This window comes from Cnephaeus nilssonii (assembly GCF_951640355.1).
Source record: "Cnephaeus nilssonii genome assembly, chromosome: 19".
In the NCBI taxonomy this organism is placed as follows: Eukaryota; Metazoa; Chordata; class Mammalia; order Chiroptera; family Vespertilionidae; genus Cnephaeus; species Cnephaeus nilssonii.
In genome coordinates, this window is record NC_137090.1 from 25535863 (window position 1) to 25541862 (window position 6000).

The window sequence follows — 6000 nt, forward strand, 5'->3', positions numbered from 1 at the left end:
AAACAGAACCCCTGCCCTGGGCTGAACTCTCCCAGGGGCTGGAGTACCTGCTCAGGTTTGCCAACGCCAGGCCTAGGAGGAGAGCAACCCAGAACCAAGCAAAAGGGCCCAGAAGTTGGATGAGGTTCCTGAAGTGACCAATTCAACTCCAACCCCTCAGGAGGGAGAAAGGGGTTGCCCGCGGGCCTTGGGGCACCTCTTCGCCCTTGTGAGCACCTGGCCCTGCCCACAGCCCGCTCTGCCACCGCCTCTCCCGGCTCAGACTGGGTACACACGACCTTTGAAAAGTAAACGCGTGTGAGTTAGGCGACCTTGGGTGGGACACGCTCAGTCTCCCAGGAAGGTGTGCGCGTTCGGGGAAAGTTAAGCCGCAGAGCGGTGGCCCGGGCATCGCGTCCTCACCCCCGCCCCCGAGGATGGTGACGCGCGTGGGGGGCACCGCGCGGCTACAGAGCGCCGCCCCAACCACGCACACGCGATCTGTCAGCAGGAGCCGACGGGCAGACAACCCAGACCGGGGAGATGAGGGGGCGCGCAGGCGACAGAAGGGAAAGAAGGGCCTGCTTGACAGCGGGTTGCGGGCCGGAGCCTCTCCGTCCGCACTCAGGGTCCGGGGCCTCCGGCAGGCAGGGCACCTGAAAGCGCATTGCACTCCGCACCTGCACCCCAGGCTCCCCATCAACCCCGACGGCGTCGTCCCGCCGCCCCGGTTGGTGGTCCCCGGAACAGCCGCCCTCATCGGCTCCAACTTACCAGCTCCTCGGCCACCGTCGGGATACAGAGTCCTCGCCCGCCGCCGCCCCCCGACCCCCGCCTCAGCCCTGAGGCCCAGCCCCACAGAGCTGCGCTCCGGCCGCTCCCCCACGTGCTCGCCCAGGCCGTTGGAACACAGAGACATTAAATACTGAGGACGCGCAGCGACGTGCCCGCGGCGCAACGCAAGGCCCCGCCCCCCGCCCTCAAGCCCCAGCTCCGGCCCCGCTCACCTGCGCGTGCGCGCCGCGGGCCACTCCGGCCTGCGCCTCCTCTCCCAGCTGCGCCAGAGGGGGCGCGGTCTGGAGTGCTCCGCCAACATCCCGCGGCCGCTACCCGGAGCCGGGACTTGCTCGAGCTCTCGCGAGATTTTCTGTAATAGGGGCTGAGCTCGGGATGCGGCCCGGCTGTAACCTTGCGAACCCCGAGAGCCTTCGAAGCTCAGCTTCGCAATCCGAGCGCGGATTCTCCTGAAATGAACACTCTATCGCCTCTCAGCAGTCTGGAGGGGTCAGTTAGACCATTTATTTGCCTGCCTCGGCACCGAGAGCCCCCTGGAAAAGGCGGAGGAACCGGTGAGGGGCTGAGCTCCCCGTGCTTCCCCTTAGCCATCATTACCTTGTAATACATAATCAGGTGACCATTAATAATTGCTCAATTGCATAATGGGAGTACCTGGGACCACTCTAATGCAACTTTCTTGCCCATTTTCACAACTTGATAATGTCGAAGTGAAACAAACACTTTCCTCTAAATGGGTTTGGGTTTTGGAATACTTCTGCAAAGAAATAGTCACCGGGAGTCACCGAATTCTCCAGGAAACTTGAAGAAATAATTGCCCCTGACAAATCCACAGGGTGGGCTTCTGCTGGCCAGGCCTGCTCTTAGTCCTAAGATTAGGGACTTTAAGTGAACATTTATTGAATAAAATATAAAAAAAGAGATCATGCTAAAAACGAACCATTACTTGGGAGAAATGCTTAATCTTCACTAGTGATTACATGCAAATTTAAGTGACAATGAGATATCATTTATTGCGTTTTAAGTATAAATTCATATATATATATATATATATATATATATATATATATATATATATATATATATATCGCAATTGCAGGGTGTAATTAGTGCCATGAGGGAAACAAATAGGAAACTGAAATAGAAAAATAACAAGAGGAGTCCTTTTTTAGGTCCTGTGGTTTGAGATGGCCTTTGGTGAAATTTAAACCTACTGGATGAGAAGATGCTGGCCTTGCAAATTGTGCCCTTAGCTCTATCTACATACTATATACTTCATTTATTTCATGACAGTAGGCAGTATTGAGGGCATGGCACACACAGGGCACTCAGTAGAAAATATGGTTAGTGAATAAATGGGACGACATTCAAGAAGGTTTACTAAAGACTGGCACAATATAATTTCTGTTTTTAAAAGGGATCTGTAGCTACTGTGGAAAGAAAGAACTAGAGGAAGACTGGCGTAGAAGCAGAGAGAACAGTTGGGAGGCTGCTGCAGTGGTCCGGGTAAGAAATGATGCAGACCTGAGCTCAGAGTCATGGCAGTGGGCATGAACAGACTGCTTTGGACTCAAAATATATTTTGGAAATAGTAGCAACAAGACTCGCTCATGCTGTTGGAGGTAACATGAACAATGCTTCCTCTGGCTTGAGTTTCTGTGTGAAATGGGAAGCTTTTAAGTTTATTGAGATGGGGGAGACAGTGGCAGGGGATTATTAGTTTCATTTTGGACCCATTAAAATTGGTACCGTTTTGTGACATCCGAGTGCAAGTAGTAATTAAGTTGTATATGCAAGGCGAGCTCAGAGAAGTGGTCTGGGTGGGAAATATAAATATGTATTGAAAATCATGTAAAAAGTAGATATTTTTAAAAAGACAATGTCCTGATGGTGGTGGAGGTAAGGAATGTCTAAAGAAGAAACTGAGAAAAAGATGTATATTTGTGAGGGGGCAAGGGAAGAGACAGGTAAAGTCCTAGAAGCCTTGGTAGGAAAAAATGGGGAGAGAGAGGTAGAAGAAAGGGGGAGTTGAGGCAAGAATATGGGTATGAGAAAGAGTGACAGAAAACAGGGGACAAATGAGATCAATATGTCAGTCATATTTTATGTGTGAGAACATGGGCAAACCCTGCCAGGATAAAAGGAATGAGGGGACAACGGAGATGTGGAATACTAGGTAAAGTACAAGACACAAATCAGCCCAGCCAGTGTGGCTCAGTGGTTGAACATCCACCCATGAACCAGGAGGTCACAGTTCAATTCCTGGTCAGGGCACATGCCCAGTTTTCGGGCTCTATCCCCAGTAGGGGCATGCAGGAATCAGCCAATTGATGATTCTCTCTCATCATTGATGTTTCTATCTTTCCCTCTCCCTTCCTCTCTCTGAAATCAATAACAATGTTTTTTAAAGTTTAAACAACTAATCCTTAAAAAAAAAAAAAAAGATACAACTCAAAGGGGAAAAGGTGAGAACATAGAGTTAACTGTATTCACAATTATTCAAAGGTGTAGCTGAGGAGGTGGCCATAAAGTCAGGGCAGTTCAGAGGTCACAGGGTGACCCTAGTACAGTGATGGGCAACCTTTTGAGCTTGGTGTGTCAAACTTCGCCAAAAAACTGAGCATAACTCGGGTAGTGTGTCACTTTGAGGAAAAAAACATTATTTCGCAAATGTTTCATCCTCAGGAGCAGCAAATGTTTCATCCTCGGCATGCGGCCGCCTCAGCGGCCACGTGTCATCAGAAATGGCTACGCGTGTCAGTGCTGACACGCATGTCATAGGTTCGCCATCACTGCCCTAGTATAAGATTAGAAGGTGGAGGAGTGAGAAGGAAGGTGAGAATGGAAGGTAAGCCTAAGAACTGGCCTTGAAAAAGAAAAAGAAAAAAAAAGAGGAAAAAAAAGAAAGAAAAGAAAAAAAAGAACTGGCCTTGAAGAAAGTAAAATCACATTATTAGACTTAAACTTTAATATCAGCTGAAAGTGGGTAAAGGTCTTCTTGAGGCAGGGATTTTAAGCTAGGATGCATAAAACAGCATGCCCATCTAAGGGAGAAGGTACCCAATTCTATCTAATCAAGAAGCTGCCCTCTCTGATGAGTGGAAATGGTGAGATCAGAACCCAACACTATTATTCCTCTAAATCCCATAACTCACAGCGTCATTCTGACTCTTTACCCGCCAAGCAACTTTCTGATAATTCTCTCCAAGGAGAGAGGCTGTGATTGGTGTATGGGAGGCACTGGTCCACCTGACAGGTCGATTTTTATGTAACTGGCCTTTCTGTTTTCTACATCTTGAACATCTTGTGAATGTTTTTCGTTTGAGTGAACTTTCAGTTCTAAGACTCAAACATGAGGAAATCTCTGAACCTGTCATGAAGCTGAGGGAGGGCTTGATATAGGACCCTGAAGGAATTTCACGGAAACATCATCTTGGGAGGCTCATTTAAAAAGTTGTCTTCTCTTGGAAGCCCCTTCAACTTCAGGGGGTACATACTTGAGAAATGTCCTACCATTCCTACCGGAAGCATCTACAGAAAGAACTTATTTTTAGTGCTAACAAACATGAAGTGCCTTTACTCCTGCTTAACTGAGTAAACAAATGAAACTAAACCCTTCTCTCTACCCCACTCCCTGTTCCCTAAACTGAAGAGGCATTTGGTTCCGGCCCAAGAACATGGGTGTCTACAGGGAAGAATAAATGATCTACTCCTAGAAAAGTCAATGGAAAGAGTTGGGGAATAACAACACTAATGACTAATACTTAATAAGCTGTTAATGCCCAGCACTGTGCAAAGTACTTCATCCTAATCCTTCACCAACCTCAAAAACTAGATACTCTTATTATGCTGTATTCCTAATTTATAATGCTTAGTTACACAGCAGTAGAGGCAAGAGTTTAACCCAAGAAATCATGGATTAGCCAACTTACCCTGCTGCTGCTGGAGGCAGACCTAGAGATCCAGGAAGCAGTGTTATATAGGAACATGTATGCTATAGACTGAACTGTGTCTCTATAAAAGAAGATGTGTTGAAGTCCTAACCCCCAGTACCTGAGAATGTGACCTTATTGAAACACAGGGTTGCTGCAGATGTCATTAGTGCAGTTGAGGTTATACTGGAGTAGACTGGCCCCCTATACAATATGACTGATGTCCTCATAAGAAGATGGCCATTTGAATACAGGGAAACACAGAAAACACCACATGATGGCCAAGGATTGGCATTATGTATCTACTAGGGGCCCAGTGCACAAATTTGTGCACCTTGAAAGGAACTGTGGGCCACGAGGCTGCGATGGGCACAGGGGCAGGTCTCAGCCCATCCTCCGCGCCCCTGCCTAGCCCCTCCCACCACAGCTCCTGGTCCCCTGTCTGCTGTCAGCCCCCCTCCCGCCGCAGCTCCCACATGCTGATTGCACCAGCTTCACAATTGCACCCGCTGAGGGCTGGCACCAGCAGCGGTGCGAGCTGCAGCTGCTGCCCCAATCACCCCTCAGGAGCAGGGGGAGGTGGAGAAGCCCTCAGGAGCGATCGGGGCCAGCAGCTGCCGCTTGCACCCACTGACTGTGCCGAAAAATCGGGGCTGGCACCAGGCACTGGCAGCGGATGTGAGCCAGCCACCGACAGCAGGTGCGAGTGCTGGGTGGGATTGCGGTGTGTGGGAGCAAAGAATTTCAGTAACCACCAGAGGCTCACCCTGATGACAGCAACTGGCACCCCACCTTCGTCTGGCACCCCCGCTCACCTGCTCCACCATCTTGCCGTGGACAACACCCACCATGTTCCGCGCTCTGCCGCCTGCTGCTGATGACTGCCATGTTCCCTGTGCGTGCCCCCTGGTGGTCAGCGCACATCATAGCCACCAGTTGTTTGGTTGTTTGGTTATTCGGTTCTGCCATTCGGTCTATTTGCATGTTAGGGTTTTATATATATAGATACGCCAAGAAACACCAAAGATTGCTGGCAAACCACCAGAAGTCAGGAAGAGGCAAGGAAGGGTTCCCCTCGGGTCTCAGAGGGAGCAGGGCCCTGCTGACACCTTGTGCTAATTTGTTATAGCAGCCCTAAGAAACTGATACAGCACCCTTCTCTCTGGAACCCATAGATGCCAGGTAGTAAACAGAAATGTAAAGTCATTCAGCAGGTGTTGAAGGGGCTGTCCCCTTCCTGCCCTCTGGACCCAAGATGACATGGCTCCACCAGGCAGAGGCCCTATGGCTTTGG

General features: G+C 49.6%; 1 protein-coding gene across 1 annotated transcript in view; it reads right to left on the minus strand.

Moving 5' to 3' along the window:
* AKAP1 (A-kinase anchoring protein 1) overlaps positions 1–863 on the minus strand; it is a 33185-nt gene extending 32322 nt beyond the window's left edge. The window contains exon 1 of the mRNA XM_079797210.1: positions 754–863. The gene's annotated coding sequence lies outside the window, so the exon portion shown is untranslated. The remainder of the gene's footprint in view (positions 1–753) is intronic.
* Positions 864–6000: the final 5137 nt, after the last annotated feature.